At 41.4% G+C, this 14645-nt stretch overlaps 1 protein-coding gene across 1 annotated transcript in view; it reads right to left on the bottom strand.

Annotated features, from left to right (window-relative positions):
• The window catches only part of cimip2c (ciliary microtubule inner protein 2C), a 386367-nt gene that overhangs the window by 98799 nt on the left and 272923 nt on the right, over positions 1 to 14645 (bottom strand). The gene's annotated exons all lie outside the window — the stretch shown is intronic.

The following is a 14645-nucleotide window of genomic DNA, read 5'->3' as shown; positions in this document are numbered from 1 at the left end:
CCCCACTCACTCTTTGTACTCTATGCTACTTTCTCCCCACCCCCACTCTCCTCTAGCTTATCTCTCCACGCTTCAGGCTCACTGCCTTTATTCCTGATGAAGGGCTTTTGCCCGAACTTCAATTCCGCTGCTCCTTGGATGCTGCCTGAACTGCTGTGCTCTTCCAGCACCACTAATCCAGAATCCGGTTTCCAGCATCTGCAGTCATTGTTTTTACCTCTGGTATTGGAGAGAGCCCAGAGCAGGTTTGCAAAAATGATCCTCTGGGTGAAGGTCTTGTCACAGGAGGAAAATCTGTACTCGGCGTTTAGGATGAGTGGTATCTTATCACAGGGGTCTGCGATAGAATGGATGTAGAGAAGATGTTTACACTAGTAGGACAGACTAGGACTTGAGGGCACAGCCTCAGAAGGGATGACCCTTTGGAACTGAGATGAGGAAGAATTTCTTCAGCCAGAGCATGGTGAATCGAATTAGCTGAAGACTACTGTCAGTGATGCTGCTGACCACTGGAGGAGTCTGGGTTGGGCTATACACTCGGTATTCTTGGGCAGAAGATTATTGTGAATGGTTGAGCCTAATTTTTTGCAATGATGTGTCGAGATCCTGCATCATTGAAGATGTAAGTATTTGTGAAGCTCTTCCTCCTGTTCATTGTTTAATTGTCAGGACTGCAGAGCTAAGGTTTGATTCATTCAATATAGTATTGCTTAGCCTTGACTCCATTCACTGCTTGTGCTGTTTGCATGTAGCCTCACCAGGTTGACATGTCACTTTTAGGTATACCTGGTGTTGGTACTGGCATGAGCCCTGAATTCTTCATTGAATCAGAGTTGACCCCATGGCTTGATGGGAATGGTAGAGTGGTAGACATGCTGGGCTATTTGGTTGCAGATTGTTTTAGGGTATCTAATGACCCACAGTGCCTCATGGATGCTCATGATCTATTTAGCAGAGTAATAGTATCACACAACACAATGGAAAATATCGTGAAGGATTATGCAGTGGTCATTTTCACCAATATTGTCATAGCTGGATGTATCTGTGGTAGGCAGGTTGGTGAGAAAGTGGCCAAGTATGATTTTCCTCTTCTCCATTCTCTCACCTCCTGCCACAGGCCCAACCTAGCAGCAATATCCTTTAGGATGTGACCAGCATGGTCAGTGGTAGTGCTGCCAAGCCACTGTTGGTGATGGTCATTGAAGTCCCCCAACAAGAGTACATTCTGTGCTCTCACCACTCTCAGTGCTTCCTCCAAGTCAGTTTAACTTGGATGAGTGCTGATTCGTCAAATCTTCTGAGGAAGGGTCACCGGACCCAAAACATTAACTTTAATTTCTCTTCAGAGATGCTCTGGACTTGCTGAGCTTTCCCAGAAAATTCTGTTTTTGTTTCTGATTAACAAGATCAACCTTATTTGAAGTCCATTCATCAGTCTAATAACAGCGGGGAAGAAGCTGTTCCTGAACCTGCTGGTACGTATGTCTAGACTTCTGTATCTGTTGCCTGGCGGAAGAGGTTGTAGGAGATCGTTACCTGGGTGGGATGGTTTGATGATTTTGGCAGTCTTTCTGCGGTAGCAAGCCATGTAAATGGAGCCCATGGCTGAAAGGTTGGTTTCCGTGATGGTCTGAGTTGTGCACACCACCTTCTGTAGTTTCTTATGGTCCTGGGCAGAGCAGTTGCTGCACTAAGCCATTATACACCCGGACAGTAAGCACTCAATGGTGCATCTGTAGAAGCTGGTGAGGGTCCCTATGGGCATGTTGAATATCCTGAGCTGCCTGAGGAAGAAGAAGCATTGTTGTACCTTCTTGACCATCGCATCTACATGGGAAGTCCAGGACAGGTGGTCGGCTATCATCACTCCAAGAAACTTGACGCTCTCCACCCTCTCAACCTCCGCTCAGTTGATGTAGATGAGGCATAGATCTGAAAACTAACACTACGTTTGGATGAGGTCACTGGTGCGGCATGTCAATGCAAAATAGGGGTGCAAAGTCTTCAGAGGACACCAAACATCATGGACAGGAGAAGAAAACCCCCATTACAACTAATCTCCTGGCAACAATTAGATAAGAAACATAGAGTTTGTTACAGTGCTGACTGCAAAAACCAATCAAAATTTATTGTACACAAATCATTTTAGAAAAATCAGCTGAAACATTTTAGTAAGCAATTGTTCAGTGTTAAACAGTTGATTCTCTTCTCAGCATGGCAAAATACCACATGTCCTTCAACTGTAAAGAAATGGGTAATTTTACTGAAAATGATGCAGAAGCATAAAAACATGGTCTTTTCAGGGATGGGAGAAAGTGAGGATTGCAGATGCTGGAGATCAGAGTAGAGAGTGTGTTGCTGGGAACGCACAGCAGGTCAGGCAGCATCCAAGGAGCAGGAGAATTAACGTCTCGGGCAAAAACTCTTCATTAGGAATGTTTTATTCAGGGATGGTTGATTAGTGACTGAGACCTACAAACAGCAGGTGAAGTACTTTGGAAACAAAGAACAATAGTCTCATCTTGAATTAGAAAAACAAAACTCAAAATTTCAGCATTGAAGAAAAGGAATTTAAGGATTGTGATTTCACCTGAGCTGTTGTCTGGGCAAAGAGGGAATTATTGTTAGAGGGAATCATTTTGGGGAGGGAATTACTAATGGTGGATGCAAGATATTCAACCACTGACCTTCTGTTTTTCAGTAGTTGCAAACATATTGAGCCCGGATATTGAGACACATCTGCTTCCAATATTAATTGGAAAAAATCCCACCCCCAACTCCATTGAGTGGAAAGAAGGAACTGTTTTCACTTTGTGGTTCTGCCTTTTTTCTTCTGCTGGCCAAAACCATCACACATGTGTTCACTAAATGGTAAAAAAAAACCCTTCACATTCTACACTCTATTCATAATTAGATTATGTCATTTCCAAACGAATGTGTTATTAAATTTCTCATTTTTGTTTTGGGGAGGCAAAAAGGTTAGTTTGTTGGTAGTCTTGAGTAAACTAAACTGATCAACCAGGATCATTATCCATTTAGTAATTTGATGACAAGGGACAAATAAGCTGGTAGCAATATTTCCAACTTTGCAGTCCTGACTAGGAAAGCCTTGTTCTTATCTTTGTTTTGTAGACATTTACCAGTTCTGACTGAGAATATTTATTTGTTCTGACTGAGAATCACACTCCAGCTTGTACCAATCTTAAACAAGTCAACAAGCTAATGAAAAAAGCTGACAGGGTCTGAATTCGGATGGAAAAAGGTACATTTTATGTTATATCATTTCAATTCCTGGTTCTCAAATACTCTTACAAACACCAGCTATGGCTCAGTTGGTCATGGTCTCACCTCTGACACAGAAGGCTCAGATTCACATGAAGACTTCAGTTTCAGGGATTGCAATGGCACTGTCGTCATTTAACTCATGAGAGACCCAGATTTGCTGGCTAATGCTCTTGTGTCATAGCACATGTGGAATTTAATTTCAATTATGAGTTAAGAGTTAAAACATTGATAATCAAGAAATCATTCTTCTCAAAGCACATGCGGTTCACTAATGTCTTTGTCCTTAAGGGAAGGAAATCTGTGCACCTTAATAAAAGCCAAAGAACTGCAAATACGGGAAATCAGAAACAGATACAAAAATGGCTGGAGAAATCTGACTTCTCTCCACAGATTCTGCCAAACCTGCTGACAATTTCCAACCATTTCTGTTTTTCAATCTATAAACCTTGCCTTGTCTGAGGTACATGTGACTCAAGGCCCCTGGCACGACTGTCTCTTAAATTCCCCCTGGCCTGGTTGTTTCAAACTACAGAAAAATCATGAAAGAATCAAATAGATGGACCACTCAGCAAGATTCATCCACTGGAAGTTACAATGGCACACCTCACACAGTTGATTCTGAAAGGCGCTCTGTAATAACATCTGGGGGTTTGTGTCAAATTTGAGAGAATTGCCCCATAAAAAAAGCCATTTCCACAGAAGCATACTTTACAGGTTAGACTCAGACACCATGTCACTGTCTCAGTGACAGGATCGACCCAGCGGAGGTGGCGATATAATGCAATACAGTTGACAGGAAGTTGCCCATCAACCTAAAAGTCTTCCTTACTATCATCTGGAGGCTAACGAAAAAATTGGGAAAGCTGTCTCACAGTCAGGTGAAGCAAAAGCCTGACACAGTCATACTCCTAGATTGGCACCTTATACACAACAAAGAACTACAAATATGGCAGCACAGTAGTCTACAATGGATGATATATCTCAGTCACTTCCAGAGGTTCTCGGCATCACAGATATCAGTCTTTAGCCAATTTACTTCACTGCATGTGATAACAAGTAACAACTGAATGCCCTGGACAAATAGCGCTGGCTATAACAACATTTCAGCAAAAGTACTGAAGACTTATGCTCCAAAAATTGCAACTCCCTCAGTCAGATCTGTTAGTACAGCTAGAGCACTGGTTATTTACCCAATACTGTAGAAATTTGTCCAATGTGTCCTATACACAAAAAACAAGAAAAATTCCAAGCTGGTTAAATACTGACCTATCACTGTATTCATGAGCATCAATAAAATGATAGAAGGTGTCAATCAGCTGTGTCATCAAGCAGCACCTGCTCAACAATAACCTGCTCAGGGTCACCCACTGACCTTTCCTCGGTCAGAAGGTAAGAAGTGGAGATGTTCAATAATAATTGCACAAGTTCAGCACCATTCACAGCCTCAGATACTGAAGCAAGCAATGGTCAATTGCAGCAGGCCAGGACAATGTCCTGCTTCGAGCTGACAAATGGCAAGTAATATTCACACCTCACAAGTGCTAGGCAATGACCACCACTAATAAGAAATAATTTAAGCATCACTCATTGATTTGGTAAAACTAGAGTCCCAATGAGAAAATGGAGATATTCCCACAGACATGTGAATAAAGAACGAATGGTTATCCATCAAGTAATACCACCCAGATACCACCAAATAATATTGTGAGTAAATGTGAAATTTCTATGGTGGGACATAGAGGAATACAAAAATTACAGGCAGCAATAAGCGAACATTTGCCATGGCTAAGACTTCATAAAGATCAACTGCAGTTCTGTAAAACATGTCACGTGGTAGGAAAACCTGAACATGTAATGAAACCAGCACTTTTGATCCCATATTGCTTTTGAAGAGCGATTTAGCCAAGCAGTGGTAGACTGAGGGACTGTTACTGAAAGTGAAAGCAGGACATCAATTTATCCTTAAAATTATGATTGGCAGTCTGATTTTCAGAAGCTATTCCTTTTAGTACAATTACAGCTAAGGTAGTAGTTTAAAAATTAATTCAATGTTTTCATTAGTTTTAGACTATTGATTGAGATACAGTTTGATCAGGGCTCTAACTTGATGCTTAAAGTTTTCCAGGAAATCATTAGCAGCTTGGGGATAAAACAATTGAGGTCAACTTGTATTATTCACAAACACAGAGAGCTTAGGCAAGAAACCATCAGATGCTCAAAACCATCATTAAGGCATGCTCCTATAAATACCCCCACATTTGGAACAAAGGATTAGATTTCTTATAATTTGTTACCATAGATTCCCCAAGTGAATGTATTGAGTATAGTCCATTTGAATTGATTTATTGTCATGAGATTACAAGCACATTAAAATTGTTTAGGGAGAAGTTCTTGAACCAAAAAAAAGGAAACTTCAGTGTTGGATTGCGTGTTCATGTTTCTAGAAAGATTCTCAGCCATCTGTGAGTTAACACAAAAGTATTTGAAATTGGAAAATAAAGAGGGAACAGATAAACATTCAACAACTAAATTGTTTCAAGTGGGAGATGAGGTATAGCTTTAGTTGCCTTTGCAAGGTAAACCTCTGAAAGTAAAGTTCAGTGGTCCTGAAGAAGGGCTTATGCCCGAAACGTCGATTCTCCTGTTCCTTAGATGCTGCCTGACCTGCTGCGCTTTTCCAGCAACACATTTTCAGCATATAAAGTGACTAATCTGGTAAATACTCCTGAAGAATCAGTTATGTCACATAAAAGTGTTGTAATGATGCCATCACAGGGAAGAGGGTAAGGAAGAACAAGTGTGTCAGATGGTAGGAACAGTGGAGGACGACAATGACGATGAGATTGAACTGGAAGGACAGGTTAACAGCTCTCAAAGCAATTTCTTACAATTCAACCAGTTTACAGAAATACTGGAACAATTAAACACTTCTCTTATTTAGAGAAATTAAATTGGGAAGATCTTGTAAGACTGCATAGAAAGTAGAAGATAATCTGTTGAGATACATCTAGTTTCATTACATTAGTCAGGCATGATCTGGAAGCAGGGGGAGTCAGGACAAATAAAACAAAATCCTTATGAGTTGAGCCAAAAGATGTGCTCAAGTGGAAATAGAAATTCAACATTCAAATGGAAAGTCATTAGATTGAATATAATCAAACGAGCTGGAGTTTACTGATAGTCAATTCCTCAACCAAATGGATCAATAATCTTTGTATATTATAGAAAGATAAATTCAGTCACATATTTACACCCAATTTCACAGTTGGGAGAGTGCCTAGATAGTGTAGGCAGTGCCCCATTCCTTTCTAAGATTGATCTGTTGAAAAGGGATATCAGTAAGTGTTATTAGCATCAAGGACCTAAGAAATATCTGCTTTTGTGACCACCAAATGGGTTATACCAATGTCATGTAATGTCATTTGGGTTAAAGAACATCCTAACTATGTTCCAGAGGCTTATTTATCAAGTCATAGCTGAGGTTCATAACTGTGTAATTTATTTGGATGATGTTGTGCCATATAGTGTTACATAATAAGAATGTGCAAGATAAATAGAAGATCTGGCAAAACAATTATAGTTGGCTGGCTTTGCAATAAATTTAGCCAAAAGTGAACTCATGAATGCAAGAGTAACTTACCTGGGACATACCGGAGGGTAGGAGCAAGTGTTACCAATGACAGCAAAAGTCATAGAGTCATAGAGACGTACAACACGGAAACAGACCCGTCTGTCCAACTCATCCGTGCCAACCAGATATCCTAAATTAATCTAGCCCCATTAGAGCTAATAGAATTCCCCATTCCTAAAACTAAATAAGAAATCATGAGATTCTTAGGAACATGTGAGTTTTTCAGAAAGTTTATGCAAAGGTTCAACACAATAACTGTACTTTGAAAGAATTTGTTAAAGAAACAAGCAAACATGAAAGGCCATTCTCCTTGTGTCTGCATGGATTTCCTCCAGGTGCTCCGGTTTCTTCCCACAATCCAAAGATGTGCAGGTTATGTGGATTGGCCATGCTAAATTGCCCAGAGTGTTAGGTGCATTAGTCAGAGGGAAATGGGTCTGGGTGGGTTACTCTTCGGAGGGTTGGTGTGGACTTGTTGGGTCAAAGGGACTGTTTCCATGCTGTAGGGAATCTAATCACTGAAATTCTGCCTCTTGCCTGGCTTTATTCCCAAAATTAGTCCCAGTGCTGCCCCCCCTATTCTAGGTCTGGAATAAAAAGCTCTCTTGGATACATTTTTTGAATTCTGCCCCTGTAAATCTTTCGCACTTCAGCTATCCCAGTTAACATTGGGGAGGATGAAATCTCCAATTATTATGACACTATTATTTTTGCACTTCTTGAGATTTGTCAACATATCTGTGTTATGATGTTTCTCTGACTGTTTGGGAATCTATGATACACCCTCAGCAAAGTGATTGCCTCCTTTTTGTTGGAGCAAATTATTTGCAGATGCTGGAATCTGTACTGAAAACAACAAATGCTGGAGATCACAGCGAGTCAGGCAGCATCCATGGAGCGGGAGCAAGCCAATGTTTCAAGTTCAGATGACATTTCATCAGAGCTCTGATGAAGAGTCATCTAGACTCAAAATGTCATCTTTAACTGATTGCCAGCATTTGTTGCCTCCTTTTTGTTTTTCATTTCCATCCATATGTCCTCATTTGAGAAACTTCCTGAGATATCAACCCTCTTTGTTGCAGTAACCAAGTCCTCGATCAATATTGTGGCATCACATCTCCTTTTACAGCTCCCATCTCACCCAGAGATTCTGTACCCCAGAAAATTGAGCTGCTAAGTCCTGTCCTTCCCTCAACCATGTCTCCATGATAGCAATGATACCACATCCCCATGTGTTAGTCAACACCCTCAACTCAATAAGAGCCTGCTACATTTATTACTTTACAAATAATTGCACATCAACAGCATTTCATTGGTTGTAAAAAACCACTTAGCAATAGTCTTGCTGTCATGTAAGGCACTATATAAATGCAGGTCTTTATTTCTTTAAGGGACCTGTCAAGAAATGCTCTGGAACAAATCTGTGGAGCTGCCATGTATACCTCTGACCACAGGAAATTATAACCTGATTTCACTTTTGTTGGGAGCAAGAGGAAACAACATTACTGCAAACATGATATCTGACTTGGCAGAATAGTAAATATTTCCAATTCACAATGTACTGTAAAGAAAAGTAAAGCTTACAAAGTTTTTGAAAATTTTAAATGTCAATTGTCAAGCATAACAATATCATAATTAGCTTCACATGGTTTTCCTAATCATCATGTAGATGGATAGGTACTATTACAACCACTTTTCTAATACAACTATAACACCTCCATATATAGCAACAACATCATTTTTAACCTCAGAAAGATAAATTTATGTGACTATGCCAGCACCTCAGCCCTAAAAGCAAAATCAGTTCACAAAACAGCTGGTTATCAACTTGATCTGCTCACATTTACTAAATAGATTTTAAATAGTTTAACTTAATGGGTTACTAACCATTAAGACATTTAAACAAGGGAGTCATTCACTTGGACTGTTGCCACCAAGTTAGTGGTGATCATATTGCCCGTTTGTATTATTATTCCACTGCCTATGCTATTTTCCTTAGCTAATGGGAGTATTTTTACCTCTGTCTTAACCAATACTTATCTCTTGACCTACATAATTAAAAAGGTAGATTAGATTAGATTAGATTCCCTACAGTGTGGAAACAGGCCCTTCAGCCCAACAAGTCCACACCGTCCCTCCAAAGAGTAACCCACCCAGACCCATTTCCCTCTGACTAATGCACCTAACACTATGGGAATTTTTAGCTTTAGCCAATTCACCTGACCTGCACATCTTTGGACTGTGGGAGGAAACCGGAGCACCCGGAGGAAACCCACACAGACACAGGGAGGATGTACAAACTCCACACGGACAATTGCCCAAGGCTGGAATCGAACCTGGGACCGTGAGGCAGCAGTGCTAACCACTGAGCCACTGTGCCACCCCCACTATAGATTATCCAGTCATTATTATATTGCTGGCTATGGATCTTACTGAATGTTAATTGACCCTCTTCCTATGTTACAACAGTGATTACAACTCAAAAATGATTCATTAGCTGTGAAGCACTTTGCAATATGCCAAGGTTTGTGTTTCTGTTTAATTCGTTCATGGAATTTGGGCGTCACTGGCTGGCACATCCCTAGTTGCCCTTGAGAAGGTGGGGGTTAGCTGCCTTCTTGAACCGCTGCAGGTTGTGAGAGACACTATATAATCTTAATGTTCTGGATTGAAGCAGAACATCAGAATTTGACCACTTACACAGGGGTAGGATGACAATGCAGGGGTTTAGGGTAACATACTGAATGAAAATCATGTCTGCTTGAGGGTTTGCAAAAGGTACCACGACAACTTCTTGAAAAACAGAATGCTAGTGCCTTGGCCAATGTTCATTCCTTAACCAACATTAAGATAAACAGATTATCCATGTTGTTGATCAAGCTGCTCATAATGGAATCATGCACACGCGGTTTGCCATGTTTCCGGATAAAATATTTGTGCTAATATAAATATATTTCCTTGTATTTCATTATAAGCCTATTTTATTAACTTTAAAGCAATTTAGAATCTCCAAAGGAAATAAACAGTGTTACATAAATGCAAAGTTTATGTTGAATCATTTCAGGCATGAATTTTAAAAACTTTGCTTTGCTTTACTCTTATGGTGTTGTATTGATACATAAAAATGTTTAACTGCCAGTCCTCTCTTTATGTGATGTAAAACATAAAAAAACAGAATCTTAGACTGCTATTGGTAAAGAACGGTCAATCATTCTGTTGTAGTGGGTGTTAGTGGAATATTTGTGGTAATTGTAATATTCACGCATCCCAGTATCATCATAAAGAGGAGCTTAGAGTCTGGATCTTTGCCACCATCAGGTTCTCTTGTGTCTGTCTGTCTTATCTTACCACTGCCTGGTTTCCTCAACCATCATCAGAATCAGCATTTGCTCCCTTAACTATCTGCCAGACTCGTCAGAGGCTGCTCTATTGTCCCCTTTTCCTAATATCTCACCCTGACATAAAGCTGCGTAGTGCAGGATGCTGCAGTTCCTATTTGGGAGAACCTGTTCATTGAGTGCTCCCCAGATCGGTCCATGCAACAGAAGTGCTTTTTCAGAAGCGCCATTAACTGTTCAATGATGGCCGTCATCTGGATGTATGGAGTTGAAGAAATTGATCTTGAAATTGTTCTGAGCACTGAATATTCCAATGAGTCAAGCTGCATCACAGGCAGCAAGGAAGGCCAACTGATTCACACTGTGCTATTTACCACATAAATACAAAGCAACATTTCAGAAAAGGCCACAACAACTTGCATGTGTCACCACTGGGAAAGGGGAGAATCAATCATGGTGACTACTTCTCGCTATGTATAAAGTGGCAGCAGGTGCATGTGCTGCATTGTAGCACTGTTCAACACCAGCCTAAGGATTTCCCACTTGGTTCATCGGACATGCTGTCCAATTGTTAACTGTGAACCAGTCCAAGAGATGAGGGTAGGGACAAATATTCAAAGAAGCTGGGAGTTGTGCAGAATGTAAGCATAGTGACAGCTCTCTGGAAAGCTGACACACATCTACAGGAATTGCTGCCTGTCATCACAATCAAACTGGACATTGGGACAGTGAAATCCCTTCCTGTTCAGGAATCTGGCTGGATAATGCATTGGATGTCCGAGCACCACGTGCATGTAGTCAATAGAGCCTTGTACCCAAGGGATTCTAGAGATGGCTGCAAATCCCATGGCTCAGGCAGCTTGGCTCTCTGGGTCTATGGTGAACTCGACCAACTGAAACACTTTCCTGTAAAGGATATGAATGAACTCACGAATGCACTTTCGGGCTGCCAATTAGGAGATGCCACGTGATTTCTCAGTTGAGCTTCATAAACAGACAGGAACAAGAAAGATCAATGTCATTGTAATCTTCAGTGCCACTGTCGTCGCCCTTCTTCCCAAGCCAAGTACATAGAACATAGAACGTAAAACATAGAACATAGAACAATACAGCACAGAACAGGCCCTTCGGCCCACGATGTTGTGCCGAACATTTGTCCTAGCTTAAGCACCCATCCATGTACCTATCCAATTGCCGCTTAAAGGTCACCAATGATTCTGACTCTACCACTCCCACAGGCAGCGCATTCCATGCCCCCATCACTCTCTGGGTAAAGAACCCACCCCTGACATCTCCCCTATACCTTCCACCCTTCACCTTAAAATAATGTCCCCTTGTAACACTCTGTTGCACCCGTGGAAAAAGTAGCTGCAGATCTGTGGGAAGGAGGTGGAGGTGACACCTCCCTAGTCATGTGAAGAATTATCCTTTACAGTTGTTCACTTATTGAAGGTCAGTGCAACCCCTTTTACATATTCTTTTTCAAAGACCCTGGTTCTCCTTGTTCACAGCTGCAACCCCCAGAGCTTCCTGTCTCTGATTCTGCCATCATTGTTGTCCCTTTCTTCACCTCGTTCTTCATCACCTTCCTCATCTTATCAACCCTGAGTCACCTGCTGGCTTCAGAAGTTCCAACATTTGGCATGGAATTACTGATCCATGAAGAAGGAGCAGACATTAAATTGCATAGCATTTGGGATCTTCTTACAGTCAAAAGCAACTTTGAGCCCTTATCAGGCCACTCCTGTGATGAATGAAAGCCTAACCCCCTGCCACTTTATACATAGCGAGAGGTAGTCACCATGATTGATTCTCCCCTTTCCCAGTGGTGACACATGCAAGTTGTTGTGGTCTTTTTCTAAATGTTGCTTTGTATGTATGTGGTAAATAACACAGTGTGAATCTATTTGCTCTTTCTTGCTGCCTGTGATGCAGCTTGACTTATTGGAATATTCAGTGCACAGAACAATTTCAAGATCAATTTGTCAACTCCATACATCCAGGCTTGTAAATGATCCATCCCAATAATCTACCCAACACAAATATCCACTGTCAATGCAGGCTACTGTTGAATCACAAGTGTATTCCAGTACAAGATTAATGAAGGACTAGAAATGGTTGGTATGTTGTATACCTTTCATTTGCAGTGATTGTTTACCTTGAATGAGGATATCCTAAGGGATTACTCACACAGTAGCATTTGACACTTTCAGTTTTGATGCCTTCTTTTGGGTAGTGTTATCAGGATGGTTGAACATATGAAAAGAAATCTGGGAATCCTCCTTTTCGTATGGCACATTCTCAGATTGACAGAAGATGGTGTCTGTTAACTTTAATTTTGATTATTTTACTCTTTACTCTCCCCCTTTTGAGTATAATTGATGCACCACAAGTTTTGATGGCCTTCGCTTCTCTAATTCCATTGAGAACCCTCTTCCCAGCCTACCCTTACACCCCTACCATTCAGATCCACAGCGCTTTCTCCCTCCCTGACACACTAACGTGCCCTTCTCCCACCCTTTATTGTCCTGGTTGTCCTTATGATTTTTACTTTGACCACTAAATCCAAGTTTGATCCTCCATCTCTCCAGGACCCCTGAAGAACCCCCAAGAACCATGGCCTTTCAATTCCATTCCCCACTTTTCCTTTCCAACCAGATCACTTTCCTATCCTTTTTTTTGCCTGTTTACCCCCTTCTAGGTTGATCCACCATTCTGAAAATCCACCATTGTCAAGTTGCTCTCTTTTTTAAGGTGTGCTCTGCTTATTTGCCTCAGCTAGTTTGTCTGGAATTGTCCACATGTGTCTGCCTCACTTGGCAACATTACTGAGCTAATTCAGCCTGCAGCCTTACAACTGTAAACATTATAACTACAAGACAGCAGACAGTGTATGAATGGAATTTCTCTGATGAACATGGAGAGGTTTCAGCTCTAACATTGTAAACATTTCTCTGAAGAAACCAAATTATAGAGTCATAGAGATGTACAGCATGGAAACAGACCCTTCTTTCCAACCCGTCCATGCTGACCAGACATCCCAACCCAATTTAATCCCACCTGTCAGCACCTGACCCATGTCCCTCCAAACCCTTCCTATTCATATACCCATCCAAATGCCTTTTAAATGGTGCAATTGTACTTGCCTCCACCATTTTCCCCTTAGGTCATGATTTTGTAAACGTCTATCCACCACATCCTCTGGTAGCTCATTCCATACACGTACCACCCTCTGCATGAAAAAGTTGCCCCTTAGGTCTCTTTTATATCTTTCCCCTCTCACCCTAAACCTATGCCCTCTAGTTCTGGACTCCCTGATCCCAGGGAAAAGACTTATCCTATCCATGCCCCTCATGATTTTGTAAACCTCTATAAGGTCACCCCTCAGCCTCCAATGCTCCAGGGAAAACAGCCCCAGCCTGTTCAGCCTCTCCGTGTAGCTCAGATCCTCCAACCCTGGCAACATCCTTGTAAATCTTTTCTGAACCCTTTCAATTTTCACAACATCTTTCCGAAAGGAAGGAGACCAGAATTGCATGCAATATTCCAACAGTGGCCTAACCAATGTCCTGTACAGCCTCAACATGACCTCCCAACTCCTGTACTCAATACTCTGACCAATAAAGGAAAGCATACCAAACGCCTTCTTCACTATCCTATCCAGCCACGACTCTACTTTCAAGGAGCTATGAACCTACACTCCAAGGTCTCTTTGTTCAGCAATACTCCCGAGGACCTTACCATTAAGTGTATAAGTCCTGCTAAGATTTGCTTTCCCAAAATGCAACACCTTACATTTATCGAAATTAAACTCCATCTGCCACTTCTCAGCCCACTGGTCCATCTGGTCCAGATCCTTTTGTAATCTGAGGTAACCTTCTTCGCTGTTCACCACACCTCCAATTTTGGTGGCATCTGCAAACTTACTAACTGTACCTCTTATGCTCACATCCAAATCATTTATATAAATGATGAAAAGTAGTGGACCCAGCACTGATCCTTGTGAGACTCCACTGGTCACAGGCCTCCAGTCTGAAAAACAACCCTCCACCAACCTCTCTTTTACCTTTGAGCCAGTTCTGTATCCAAATGGCTAGTTCACCCTGTATTCTGTGAGATCTAACCTTGATAATCAGTCGCCCATGGGGAACCTTGTTGAATGCCTTACTGAAGTCCATATAGATCACGTCTACCATTCTGCCCTCATCAGTCCTCTTTGTTACTTTTTAAAAAAACTCAATCAAGGTTGTGAGATATGATTTCCCACGCACAAAGCCATGTTGACTATCCCTAATCAGTCCTTGCCTTTCCAAATACATGTACATTCTGTCCCTCAGGATTCCCACCAACAACCTGTCAACCACCAAGGTCAGGCTCACTGGTCTATAGTT

Source organism: Chiloscyllium plagiosum, unplaced genomic scaffold (genome assembly GCF_037043375.1).
Source record: "Chiloscyllium plagiosum isolate Xiang-an unplaced genomic scaffold, Cpla_swu_hap1 HiC_scaffold_3, whole genome shotgun sequence".
Classification (NCBI taxonomy): Eukaryota; Metazoa; Chordata; class Chondrichthyes; order Orectolobiformes; family Hemiscylliidae; genus Chiloscyllium; species Chiloscyllium plagiosum.
The sequence above is the reverse complement of the archived record's forward strand: the minus strand, read 5'-3'. Positions and strand labels throughout refer to the sequence as shown.